Source organism: Castor canadensis, chromosome 12, assembly GCF_047511655.1.
Source record: "Castor canadensis chromosome 12, mCasCan1.hap1v2, whole genome shotgun sequence".
NCBI lineage: Eukaryota > Metazoa > Chordata > Mammalia > Rodentia > Castoridae > Castor > Castor canadensis.
This window is the reverse complement of record NC_133397.1, coordinates 25,699,855-25,714,175: the sequence shown is the minus strand read 5'-3', so window position 1 is coordinate 25,714,175 and position 14,321 is coordinate 25,699,855.

Sequence of the window (14,321 nt, the reverse complement as noted above, 5' to 3'; positions counted from 1 at the left end):
TTGCCTTGCTGATGTCTAGAGAACAGATAGCAACACACAGTTTGTTTACTCATTGTCCATCCCAGCAGCCACATACACAGAAGCCTGGAGAGCTGCTTATAAGAGACATTCCAGAGATGAGGATGACATGGGGCTGTCAAGAGCAGTGGGACTCAGATTCAAGGCAATGTCTTGGGACCTTCCTTCTTCTTCATCTTCTCCTTTGGCTAAATGAAGCCTTGCTTCAAAAGAAGCATTTACAAGAGAAGATTTGAAGATAATTCAAAATATATAGAGTACTTTCTAGGATTATATGACTCTGATATTTACTTAAATATACAGCATCATTTCCAGTCAGCAGATGAGAAGTGGGAGACCCAGGTCCTGGAATTCTATGGGTGTTCTCCATATTGGGCTGGGGCAATTTAGGAGTAGCCATTCCAGAATGAGGTGCAGAAGTTCCCCAAACATCTCACCAGCCCATGGCAGTGCCTCTGGTCTCTTCTTCCAATCAGTTGCTTAGAAATCAAATTGACTTCAAAATGGATCAAGGACCTTAATATCAGATCCAAAACTCTAAAGCTATACAGAAAAGAGCAGGGAATACTCTGGAAGCAATAGGTATAAGCAAGGACTTCCTCAATAGAGTCCCAGCAGCTCAGCAACTAAGAGAAAGGATGGAAAAATGGGACTACATGAAACTAAAAAGCTTCTGCACAAAAAAAAGAAATGGTCTCTAAACTGAAAAGACCACTCACAGAGTGGAAGGAAATATTTGCTAGCTATACATCAGACAATGGTCTGATAACCAGAATATACAGGGAGCTCAAAAAACTAAACTAAATCAATGAACCAATAAAGAAATGGGCAACTGAACTAAATAGAACTTTTTCAAAAGAAGAAGTTCAAATGGCCAAAAACACAAAAAATTGCTCACCATCTCTGGCCATAAAGGAAATGCAAATTAAAACCACACTAAGATTCCACCTCACCCGTTAGAATAGCTATCATCAAAAACACCACCAACAACAAATGTTGGCAAGGATGTGGGGAAAAAGGAACCCTCATACACTGCTGGTGGGAATGTAAGCTAGTATAACCACTCTGGAAAGCAATATGGAGGCTTCTTAAAAAACTAAACATAGATCTGCCATATGATCCAGCAATCCCACTCCTGGGGATATACCCAAAGGAATGCGACTCAGGTTACCAAAGGCTCCTGCACACCTATGTTTATTGCAGCACTATTCACAATAGCCAAGTTATGGAAACAGCCAGGATGCCCCACTACCGATGAATGGATTAAGAAAATGTGGTATTTATACACAATGGAATTTTACTCAGCCATGAAAAAGAATGAAATCTTATCATTTGTGAGGAAATGGATGGAACTGGTGAACATCATCTTAAGTGACATTAGCCAGGTTCAGAAAGCCAAAAATCGTATGTTCTCCCTCATATGCAGACTTTAGATCTAATATTGATGCAGTAATATTATTGGACATGGGTCACACACTAAGGGGAGAACACATACAGGAGGAACAGGGAAAGGTAGCAAACCCAAAACTTGAAAGTGTTTTATGTGTCCACTGCAGAGGAGCTAATACAGTAACCTTAAAACAACAGAGGTCAATATGGGAAGGTGACTAGGAAGTAGTGAAGAGGTCTGGCAGAGGTGAATCAATTTGGGTTGTAATACACATGTGCATGGAAGCAATGCTAGGAATCTTTCTATAGCTATCCATATCTCAAACTAGCAAAAATGCTTTGTCTTTCTTATTATTGCTATGTCTTCTCTTCAACAAAATTGGAGAAAAGAGGGGGAGAGGGAGGGGATAGGAAGGCAGTGGGGAGAAATGGCCTAAACAATGTATGCACATATGAATAAATGAATTAAAAAAATCAAGTTGACTAATTGTTAGGTATCTAGTGGGCAATGTGTGCTGTAAAGGATCCAAGATGGGTGTTTTAAGATCCCAACTTTTGAGAAGTTCGTAATTTAGTTGAGAAGATAAACTATAGACAGGTGAATATGTAAATGATGACAGCTATAAATGCCAGTACAAGACATCTCAGCATAGCACAGGGTGAGGATCAAATGAATGACAGCCTCCAGCTTCTGTGACAAAGTCACTGAGCTAGAAGTCAGGAGGCAAGTGCTTTGCTTCCAAGATGACTGACATCTTGCTGTTATCTGGTAACATTTGACCTTTCTGAACCTCGATGTTCAAATCTGTGAAGTGAGTGGTTAGATTCCCCTTGTTCGCCTCTCTGGGATGTCATGCTTCTCAGGTCTATAAATACAGGCTCCTCACTTGCTAGGTCTGCTTCAGCTGTTCTGTTCTGTGTCTCTGAACAATAGCCCCTCAAATTCATGGCTGGGACAAGACTTGTTGTGGAAGACCACCTACAAGACTGGAGGCAGAACACCCAGTATGGCCAAGAAAGGTGCCTCAACCTCCCCACAGCTGACGCACTCACAGTGAGCACAGAGAGAGAGAGGACAACTGAAGGCTTTGCAGGACCTGGAAAGCTCAGAACAGGACTGTCTACTGGGGCATGCAAGACCTAAGTCTCCAATTCACTGTATCAGACACACAGAGAGTGAGACCAAAAGCATTCTCAGAAAAGCACTCCAAACTGGAAAACTGCTGCCATCCTCCCTCATTTATCTGATACGAAACAAGGGCTCAGATAAATGCTAGCACTTTACTGTGGGCCACTGCGTAAAGGAAAGCTTGTCTGCAGCAGAGGTGGCAACTTGAGCACAGCTTCCTGGAGCACTGGTTTTGTGAGATGCCTGAACCACATCCCTCATTAACACTTAAATGCTTGCAACCTCAGCAAATCAGCCTCCCCTCTGCCTTCAGGCTCAAGCCTTCCTCTACAAATGCTCTATTGAAAGAATAAAGGCACTTTCTTGCAATAGAAACTTCATTTATCAGAAATGAGGTTTCAAGCTGCAAGACCAAGGACATGGTGATGGTTAAAGCACATAGATGTTTACTATCACCCATAACAAGAAGTCTGGAAGCAGGCAGTAATTACAATAGTTCAATGTCTGAATGGCTTCACTTGGGCATGGGTTTTTCCTGTCCTTCTTGTCTGTTGTCCTCATGGAGACAAGATGGCAGCCTCATTTCAAAGCACCAAATCTTCACATGAGAAACCAAAAGCAGAAGTGGGGAGGCACCAAAGTTCATTTCCCTTCACAGCTCTTATGAATCAAAGAGGAATTCCTTAGTGAATTCAAGCAGGAGCTCTTGGTGTTTGGTTGGCCAGAACTGGATCAGATGCCAACTGCCAACCAATCATTGGCAAAAGCAATTGCTTTGTTGAGGTAGTTCATCTATCCTCCATGGGATGATGTCTCCCTACAGAGGGTGAAAACTGATTCTTGGGGGATAAAAAAACTTCATGAACAAAGTGTACATAAACAGAAATACCGTATATCTGTGGTATTACATTTTCATGGAAGAAAGCAATTGAAAAAAATATAGCTAAAAGGCTTCTTAAGGGGAAAGATATTAGCTCAGTCAAGATTCATTACTAGCTCCTGGGACTGTCACTTTTGGCCAGGACCACTAGGGAAGGATGGGCAAATAAGTACCAACAATGCCTGCCACGTCTTGCCTAGAGAGAGCCATGCATGTGAGGTGGGAACATGGTGGGTATGTGTGAAGGTATGAGACTCAAGGGAATGCTGATTGAAAGGCAGGACTACTGACCTCCTCTCAAAGGTGGCCAGGCCTGGCTTAGCTGAATTGAGCTTGCAAGCTGAGGACCAGAGCTGAGTTTCTGGGGACCAAAATGAGAATTAAAAAAGGACCTTGGAAAAATAATAGACATCTAAAGGAGATTTTTTTTCTTGTCAGTTCTGTTGTTGTTTGTTTGTTTGTTTTTTAATTCAAAACCTTTTTTGCTTTAGTTGTTTTTTCAGAAAGTCTGTTTTCACCTGGTGTTGGCTTTGGGCCACGATCCTCCTACCTATGCCTCTTGCACAGCTGGAATTACAGGCATGAGGCACTGCACCTGGCCCTAAAGGATATTCTTGCCTCAGGAGAAGCTCTGGGTTTCACCCACTTTGTTGGTAGTTGGGTGAGTTGAGGAAGATGAACCACTGATCCAGAGCCTCAATGGTACTTTCCATTGAGTTTTGCATTGAGATGAGTTTTGCATCCACCACTATTGTTACATCCTCCATTTTGGTTAGCCTGGAGTCTTGTCTTATAGACTCTAAATGCTGCCTAGATGTTTGTTTTGATGGCCTCTCTGGGGTTGTAGGAGGTAGGGACAGGCAGAGCCAAACACATCACAAGAAACTAGTTCCCAAAGGAGGATAATGGGATAAGGATCTCTTCTAGAACTGAAACCTAGATTTGCTAAGTTGGTGCTCCTCACCAGCTATGGATTCCAGTGGCCGCTGTCCTTGGCTGGGTCCCCACATTATTGATTCCTCCACTAACCTCACTAAAAATCAAAAGCAATCATCTTCTAGGAATAGAGTGTAGGTGATTCTCACTGCCTTCTTTGTGCCTTTCTGTAGATTAGAGGTTCCCAGCACTGATTGTGCATTTAAATCAGTTGGGGAAACCAGGTCCTAGCCAAGTTCAATTAAATCAAAATCTCTCATGGTGGGACCCAGGCTTCAGAATTTTTAAAACTCCCACATACCTTGAAATAGGTAACTTGATGTGTTGCCAGCCCTGAGAAACTCTGTGTATGTGTGCATATGTGCATTTTTCTTATAGTGAGTGCACACTGTATTTTAAAAATCATAAAAGAAAATAAAAAAATTCTTATTTTGAAAAAACTCTATTTATGTTCAATTATTTAAAAAAGTTAGCATATATATAATTTTGAAAATCTAAATCTATAAAGGAAAACATGAAATGTGATCAGAAAGTTCACATTTTCCATGTTGAGGGTAATAAAAAATCAATTTAGTTAAAACAAAATGTCTAAATAAATATAATTTGTATTTCACTTATTTATGTGAGACGACTTTGTTTTTGTGGCATTTTTGTAAGGAGAAAAACATGAAAAAGAAATTCAAAGAAAGTAATAAGTCAACTGAACATACAATTTCTAGTGAACACCAACATATGTCCTTGCCATGTGCTGATCTTTAAATAGGTTTTTTATTTCTGTAGCAACCCAGATGATAGTTGTTTCTTGTGGAAGCTGAGATTTTGTAACTGCATGTTTTGTACCAGATGTGATTGTAAAAGTAGTAGGTGCTTATACTAAGATCGCCCGGAGAAGAAAATAGAAGTGTAAAGTGTAAGGAAATAAGACTGAAGATAGGGCTGCATGGCGTTGTACTCCTCTGTCCCTCTGTGCTCCTCTGTCCATGAGTGCAGCTGTCAAAAACAGGTAACTTGGAAGAGTTAGCCAAGGGTTTTGCCTCCATTGCCTAAGCACACACACAGAAATGGCTTTCATGATTGGGGACTAACAGTTCCCAGACTTTGGCAGAGAGACTGACCTAAGCAGAATTAGCAAAGTCCTGAAACTGTGTCCACTCAAAGTGGCAGGTGGGTGATTTTTACTGAGGCTTTAACCAAGCTTTCTAATAGTATCAGCCTTTGGGGCTGAATATGTTAGCTCAAGCCTGTAATCCTAGCTACTTGGGAGACAGAGATAGGGAGGATTGTAGTTTGAGGCTAGCATAGGCAAAAAGTTTGAGAGCCCCCATCTCAACCAATGCCTGGGCTCAGTAGTGTGAACCTGTCATCCCAGCTCTGCTGGGAAGCACAAATAGGAGGACTGTAGCCCAGGCCAGCCTGAGGAATGAAGAGAGAGCCTATTTCAAAAATAACTAACACAAAAAGAGCTCGGAGTATGGTTCAAGAAGTAAAGCACATGCCTAGCAAGCACAAGACCTTGAGTTCAACCCCCTCTCCGAGTACCACAAAATAAATAAATAAATAAATAAATAAATAAATAAATAAATAAATAAAATTTTCACCCTTTAGGCAGCTTCACGATAGCTACGTGTTGAGGACCGTGGTGATAATCATATCCAGTGCTTATTTTTCTAAATCTTGGCTTTGGCTTTTAATGTTTTCATAGGCAACTACCTTAATAACCTATTTAAAATTTCTTTTAAGGCTAGTAGAATGAAACGTAATATTTCCTGGGTCCAGTGTTCCTATAACATGTACAAAGTATCCTAACTGCTTACGTACTGAAATCCCAAGTATAATTATATAGTCACCTAATGTCACTGTCCCTTTCTTATTACTAAACTGCATCTCTTCCATTCATGGGAGGCAGCAAAGACCTTTGCTGTCAAAGAGCTTTGACAGGTATCAATTAATCCATACTGCCCAAGAATGTTCTCTCTTAAGTCAATCCTAAGACCCTCAAGGGTAGTAACCACACTATTGATGTTTCTTCTTGATACATCTCTAAGATGCTGGACTGGACACTACACGAGCCTAATCAGTGCATGGCAACCAGCCAATGAGACCACAAGGTCACCAGTCCTTTGACATTGCATTCATGGCACACTGATTGAATGACAAAATCATTGGAGTAGAAATTATGGTCAGAGATATGGACTTTGAGGGAGTCTCTGGGATTGGATCTAGCCCTTGTGCCATCCTTTTACAGAAACCCAGACTCAGAGAGGTCAAGCTACCTTCCCCTGGCAGCAAAGTTAATAAGGCTGGGATTATTATACTGCATTTAAAAGAGAAATGGACGAAGGAAGGACACATTGATTAGGACACTGATAACACAAAGGAGTGTGAAGCTATCATAGCTCTACTTTTAAAAATAATTAGACTAACTAGCTTAGTTATTAGGATGACACCCTCCAGTGTAGGCTGTTGTGATAGGGAGAAAATGAAGACACCCCAAGACCTCAAATCTTGGGACCCCAAGATCCCAAATGATCTGAATAGCATTCCCAAGGGATACCTAACACTTGGCCCACCAGGGGCTTCTAGGAACCCAATGAGAGTGAGCAAGTCTGCATGGCTGGCCCACCTCCCTGGGGGAAAATCACACCTCCCTCTTTTGTCTGTTACACAAGTCTGTTTGAAGATCTTGTTGGTCCCTCATAGAAGAAACTGAGCAGCATTTTGGATCCAGCCTCCTGCAAGAGAAGCTAATGTCTACATTCACAGTGCCCCAGGAAGTCCAATCCCCTCCATGCAACTCCTGGGCAGGAGATCTCCCCACCCCTCCCACTGCCCAGCCACAAGCCCTCTCTTGCTCTCTTCCTGCTCTCTTTTCCAAGCCAATGTGCTGCTCAGCGGCTGTGGCTTTCTGCCTGGTTTCTGTTTCTGCTCCTATGAGTTCCTTTCTCTAGGGTGCTGTCTTTCCCCTTATTTGTACCTGCCAGCCCATGAAATCTGATGCATATGGGCTTCTGCCTTCCCACAGGCCCTGCATTCGAGCCCACCTTCCCAACCTGGAGGAACCCTGGGTGAGAGTTTTGTCTTCATTCCTCCACTCACTATCTGGGTAACTGCAACTGAGATGCAGTTCTTTTCCTTCTTAAATCAATTTTACTGTAATAGAACTTACATTTTAAAAAATGCATCCATTTTAAGAGTTCAGATCAATGAATTTTGACAAATCATGTACAACCATGCAAACACACTCCATTGAGAAACAGAGAATGTCTATCACCTCAAATAATCCCTTATCTCACCCTCCAGGAAACCACTGATCTGATTTCACTATTAAGTAGTTTTACCTGTTCTAGAATCTCATATAAATGGAATCATATAGTATATTCTCTTTTGTGTCTGACTTTTTTTTCTCAGCAAATGTTTGAGAATCATGCATGTTGGCACATGCATGTTGTCACATGCATGATTCCAGTACTGGATATTATATTGGATATGCCACAGCATTTTAATCTACCCATCTGTTGATGGGCAGTTTTTCTATCTTGAGTCTTTATGTGGACATAGGTTGTCATTTTTCTTGAGTAAATACCTAAGGGTGGAATTCCTAAGTCTTATGGCAAGAGTATGTTTATTTTTAAAAACCTGTCACAATTTGCCAAAGGGATTGTACCATTTCGTACTCTACCATCAGCACATAAGAGTTCGGGTTGCTCCATGTCCTTGTCAACATTTAGCATTTTCTGCCTTTTAAATTTTATCCAGTATCGTGGTGGATGGTGGTGTCTCACTGTGGCTCTAATTTGAATTTCCATAATGACTAATGATGAACATCTTTCCATGTGCTTATTTTGGCAATTCGTATACCAAGGATGTTATTTTTAACTTCTTTGAGTCTCTGCTTATTTGCAATAGGGATTAATCTCCCTAACCTTCCTCAAAAGCATGATAGAATCTGATATGAAAATATTTTTTAAACTCTGAAGATCTGCATAATACTAGAAGTTTCTCTGTTTTCAAAGTGAAGAGTTCCTTCTATTAGGAGACAAGTTCTGAGAATATTCATAGTCATCATGTTTTCATCCTTACCAGTTAGAGAAAAGTCTCTGGCTCTTCACTGTTTTATGAACTCTAACATCTTAATTCTGTTTAATGACCTCCAAAAGCAACCTTTCACCTCCTCACTTGGCCAAGTCTCATCATGAAAGTTTACTCACTTATGGGTCTTCTACTTGGCCCTGTATTAGAATTTCTGTATGCTTAAGTCCTAGCATATAAGCCTTCTGATGGCATGGCCTGGATCTTATCATCTTTGTGTTCCCTGCACATCTAGTTCTTTGAACATAGGTTCTCACTTATTGCATGTGGATAAGGAATTATGCCTCTGCTTTTCAGCATGATTGGCAACCTTGAGCCATTTTGTGAGTATGTGTGCTGTATCTTCCTTTAAATATAAACTGTTCCTAAGAATTTCATTTGAGTCTACAGGAAACTTTTATGTAAAGTTTCCACGCAGTGGAAGCCCTCTACTTCCCTAACCTGCCATGGTCATTTCTAGGTCACCAAGGATGAAATACTGTCTTCCAGTATTCTTTCAGAATGAAGTAGGCTATACGGGGAAGGCTGACAGAAAACTGGGCTTGGCCTGGGGATGTGAGCACATTGGTGGGCAGGGGTGAGAATGGAAGTCCCATCTAGGGGATCAGGCAGTGGAAAATGAGCCTGGGCTACAGACTTTAGCCAACGAGAACTCAGGGTCATGATGGCATCCTCGTGGAACCAGGAAACCTGGGGCACAGGCTCACATCAGGGTCTATAACCAGGTATAGGACTGGAGGCTAACATAGAAAAAACAGGCTGTGGCAAAAGAGAGGAGGGAGGAAGATGAGCACAGCCACAGGTGAGCTGTAAGTTGTGAGGGCTAAAGGAGGTCATGGCGATTTCTCCATCACAGATGAGATAAACAGCCCTAAAGGACACTGTCTAGACCAGAACAAAGGTCTCCTGATGCCACCACTTGACCCAAAATTTGGTTCCCAAGGAGGGACAGCCAGTCAGAACAAGAGTTACATCCCATCAAACAAGTCAAAAGATGGGGCAGAGAATATGCCAAAGAAGAGCCCCAGACATCAGGCCACTTCTTAGCCTCACTTTACAGAAAATGTCCAGCATAGTCCTTGTCAAATGGAAAGTACCCATTAAATATTCATTCTCTCCTATGTGGTATTGGCTTTAGCTTGGGAGGGTCGACACTGACTCGTGGGCATCCACTGTCTGCTCACCCCCCTTCATATTATTTCCTCTCACCTCGTCCACCAAGGGGAAGAGGCAGTCAGAAGTGGAGAATAGACTTTCACTGGCCTATCTTGTTACCCTGTTCAAAATGGCCCTGAGGAATAGGTGCATGGCATGGCTTTATGGTCCCAGGTAACCACAGCATATGGCCTATATAACCTGCTCCTCCTAAGTGCCATGGAGTCTGAATGTCTCCATTAATAGAATAATAATTTTAAAAAGCAGGAATTTATATGATGGCATAGATTGGAGATGAGCTTCAATCCTCATATAAAGAAGAGTGGGTAGATTCTAGAAATTATGGTGGGGAGGGAGGGGAAAGTGGAGGCGATGAGGGAAACTGTTACACACAACATACCTCAGCCTGAGTTTCTCAGTGTGTTGTGAGCCATTCTTCAGACTCATCTAATTTAACTCCCCCTTGATTCGGCACCCAAAAATAGTCATCCTAAAATAGTGAATATTTATTGCGCACTTCAGATGCTGGATCTCGTTTAATCCTCACACAACTCTGTGAAGTAAGTACCGTCATTATCCCATTTTTTAGTTCCTTGCCCTAGGCTTATAGCTGTTAAGTGACAGCACTGAGGATAGAACTCCAGAACTGCTATATCCTATGAACCCCACTGACAGTCATTCATTAATTAATTCATTCATTCCATCACCAGACACTTACTGGGTGAGAGATTATGCCACGTATCTAAAGATAGATACACACAGATTCTGCTTCCAGGATCCAGTGAGTAAGTGAGGGGAGCACAGCATAAGCAGATAGGCATAGTATATCACCATGAGCACTATAGTAGGGACCTCAATAAGCTATCCATACTGCCTTTGATGTTTTAGCTCTATGACTTTGCCCTTCTTTGTCTGATCCATCTCATTCCACAATCTTTTGTCATCTTCCAAGATGCTGACATCTGTGTTTGTGACCTCATCTGATACCCTTCGACATGCTTTTACTTGTCCTGAACTTGGCTACCCTCCAGCTCCATTCAGCATTGGCCACACAACATCCTATCTAGTCTGAATGGGACACCTGAGACAAGCATGGGGAGCCAGTTTTCACAGCTCTGCTTCTGGACCCAACTAGGCCTTGGCCCACATCCTTGTTGGCGGGCAGGGGGAGGGGGATCTCAGTTTCCACATTTTGTAAAATAAAGTGTGGGATTAGGTGCCCTCTGAGGTCCCTTTAACTTTTGGTATCTTATGAACTGAGCCTGATACTTCAACATGGTGTCAGAGCAGAAAGGGATAGGGCAAGTAGTCTTCTTATCCAGAACTTTCCATTCAGTCCACCCTTTCTTCCCTCCTCTGTCCTAGGCCTCCCTCATGGTAATCTCCCTTTTTTCATGCCCCTCCTTTCTACCTCAGGCCATGTTTTCACCTGGGTCATAGACCACCAGCTCCTGACCCTGAATTGTTTTCAAGGGCTGCATCACCCACATCTGTGTGCAAATGTCATATCAGGCCCTGGTTCCCTTGTGGGAACAGAGGAGCTCTAGGACTCCTAGCGCCTTACTGGCCCCATAGCCCATCTCTGCTATGGGTGCCAAAACTTCCTCCTCTGCCAGCAGATGCTCACAGGCTGTTGGAGGGAGGCTTGCTGGCTGCCACCAGACCCATGCTCACCCTCGTGAGACCCAGAATTTATGATTTAAGAGCAGCATCCCAGAAACAGGCACCATGGACACCTGTACTATAGACAGGACTCTCAGGTGTTATTCTTTCTCCCCTTTGTCAAATCAGGCTAGAAACTAGAGTTAGTCCTGCTACCTTAACACCCTCATCTGATGACCTCAGGATGCAGAACTTATGTAGGGGAGGGGGCTTAACTCAGGCAAGTGAGCTAACAGAGGGTCTGACCAGGGTCAGAAGCTCATGTCTTCGAACACTCCAGTGTCTGCGGTGCATATAAGCCTTTATCCCTGGTTCACAGCCTTAGTGTGCCCTCTCATACCCAGCTCCAGACAGTCCAGGTACAAAACACCTTCTGTCCCTTACCTAGCAGGCCCCAAAGCCTGAGCTGGGATCTCAGTGTGACAGCGGTTGCTGTGGTCTGGAAAGTGGTTTCTTAAATGCTTCAAACCTGAGCCCTAGGCCTTTCTTTCTTTAGGCTCCTGTGATTTACTTTAACTCTGCTCTTGTAAATGCTTTTTTTGTTTGTTTGTTTTTAACTTTCAACCAGACAAGGGTCAACTTAGCCACCACTTACATCAAATTGAAATATAAAATGAGAATGTTACCACTTTATCTTAAATGGGGTTTGTCACTTTTTGAAGGAAAATACCCCACATCAAAAGGAATGAGTTTATAGAGTTGGGCACAAGTCCTGAAAGGGTGATTCATTCATTTGAAAAGCATCTGCCTGGCCATAGGCTCTGGGAAGGCAAGGTGGTAAAGACAAGCAAATATGCTATGCTCCTAGAGCCACTGTCCTTGGAGACTAGGGAAAGACATCAAGTCAGCAACTCCAATAGACAAAGTACTTGGGTAAGAGGTGATAAAGGGACCATGGATGCATTAATAGGACCCCACCCAGTCTTGGGGGTGGGAGTGCTATTTAGAAAGTGCTTCAGGAAGAAGAGCTGTTCATGCTGGTAAGCTGCAGGGTGAGCTAGAGCCAGCTGTGAAGGGGTGAGGTGGGGGAGTGGCTAGGAAACATCTGGACAGAGGGAACAGTATACATACAGGTGCCAAGGTGAGACGGCAGGCAGACACTGAAAGAAGACTAAAGGGTGGAAGGCAGGGACCATATACCCAGAGCTGAGACTACGACGCCAGCATCATCAGATCACGAAGGAGTCCATGTGCTTTGGTAGGCAATTTGGACTTTCTTCTTAGGAAAGATGACACTATGTCCCAGTTTGCCAGGACACTCATGGTTTATGCCTCTTGCTTCAGTGTAATGATTAATAGCACTGGCTCCTTTTGCTCTTCAAAGGCTCCTGGGTTGGATGATGAATTATAGATCACCTATCCTTAGGGCTGCAGGAATGCAGCAGCTGAGTGAAGCTGTGGCCAGGAGAGTATGAGGATTTGGGTGAATGTGGACATGTGGACACACAATCATGTGTTAAGACATAACTAGGATTGTTTCTGCCTTTAAGATAATTCTGCCTTAAAAACCAAAAGAAGTGTTTGAGCTCTTTACCTCATAGATTCTTTGCGACTACCAGTTGCTGTGCCAGTCATCCAAAGACATTTGAAGATGGAATATTTTGGAGGGAACCCTGTGAAAGTTCTAGCATTAGTTATGAAGGACCCAGATCCAGGAAAAAACAGAAGTATAGGGGAGCACTTCTTTCCAGAAAAGAAGCAGGAGCAGGCAGGATCTTCCAACAGCCCAGGTTGTGGAAGGATAGGTAGCTAAAATCTAGTTGGGGGCTCTCAACTCTCCCCATTCCAGCTCTTGTGAGAACAGGGGCTAGCACTTTGGGGAAACTCAGGCCTGTTTTCCTGCCTCCCCCTCACCCCCCATTTTGGTGTTCCATAGACTGGGAATCAAACCTCCTGGGAGTTCAGCTCCCCAAACCCCACTCCCAGCAGAGGAGGTCTGTTATCAGAGTTAATGAGGGTTACTCATGGTTTAAGTGCTGTTTTCAGCTTAGAGTTGGCATATCTGCTCCAGTTCAGCCTCTCCCATGGTAATTAACTAATTACACATCAACAAAGGAGTGATGCAATTATGACACAGTGAATTGGGCTCCTTATCCTCCCACCCAAGGAACCCCCTGAGCTCTGGGAATCAAGAGAGTCCAGCCTGCATTAAATATGAATTCCTGGGGCCCAGGATGATCAGTGGGCTATATTAAAGACTTTGGCCCCATCCCCTTCCTTGGTCCCAGAGGCTAGACTGGGATTAGACTGATTTAGAGCATGAACACTGGATTCAGGAGAAACACACTTAGCAACTGACCACTGTGTGTGCTTATGATTCAGTGCTGTGACTGGGGGTCAGTCACGAAAGCTCCAGAGCATCTGTTTCCTCATCATTAAACAGACTTCACAAAAGCTGTCATTAATGACTTGAGTACTTTGTGAAGTGCTCTGCCACCCTTTCTTGTACAGAGGTGCAAACCGAGGCCCAGGGCCTGAAAGAACTTGCCTGGGATCACTAGTAGGCAAGTGGAGCTGGGGTTAGACTCCAGAGCACCTGAGCCCACTCAGGATGGCTAACGAGGTACCTTGACCTTGGTGCTCTTCTGTCAGACAGATGACCCAGCAGGTCTCTACTCCCTCTGTCCTGGCTTCCAAAGGCGGAGGGTGTAGAATTCAAGGGGTCAGAGAACTGAAAGATGGGAAACTTCAGAAGGCACAACTGGGAGGGCTGGAAGTGTGGTCCAAGTGTTAGAGCACCTGCCTAGCAAGCACAAAGTCCTGAGTTCAAACCCCAGTACCACCAGAGAAGAAAGAAGAAAAAGAAGGAGGAGAAGGAGGAGGAGGAGGAAAAGTTGGAGGCACAACTTGGGGATGCTCAGTCAAGAGTCCTTGAGGCCCAGACACTCAAGGGCATTTTAGTATCCTGAGCAGCCAGGGGTGCCAGCTGGCTCCCAGCTTCATTTAATCATGTGCCTTACCAGCTGCCTGCCATGTCCCAAAGCCTGGCAGGGATGTGTGAAAGCTCCTCCGTAAAACAAACAAACAAACAAACAAACAAAAAATGCTTAATACTCTACCTGG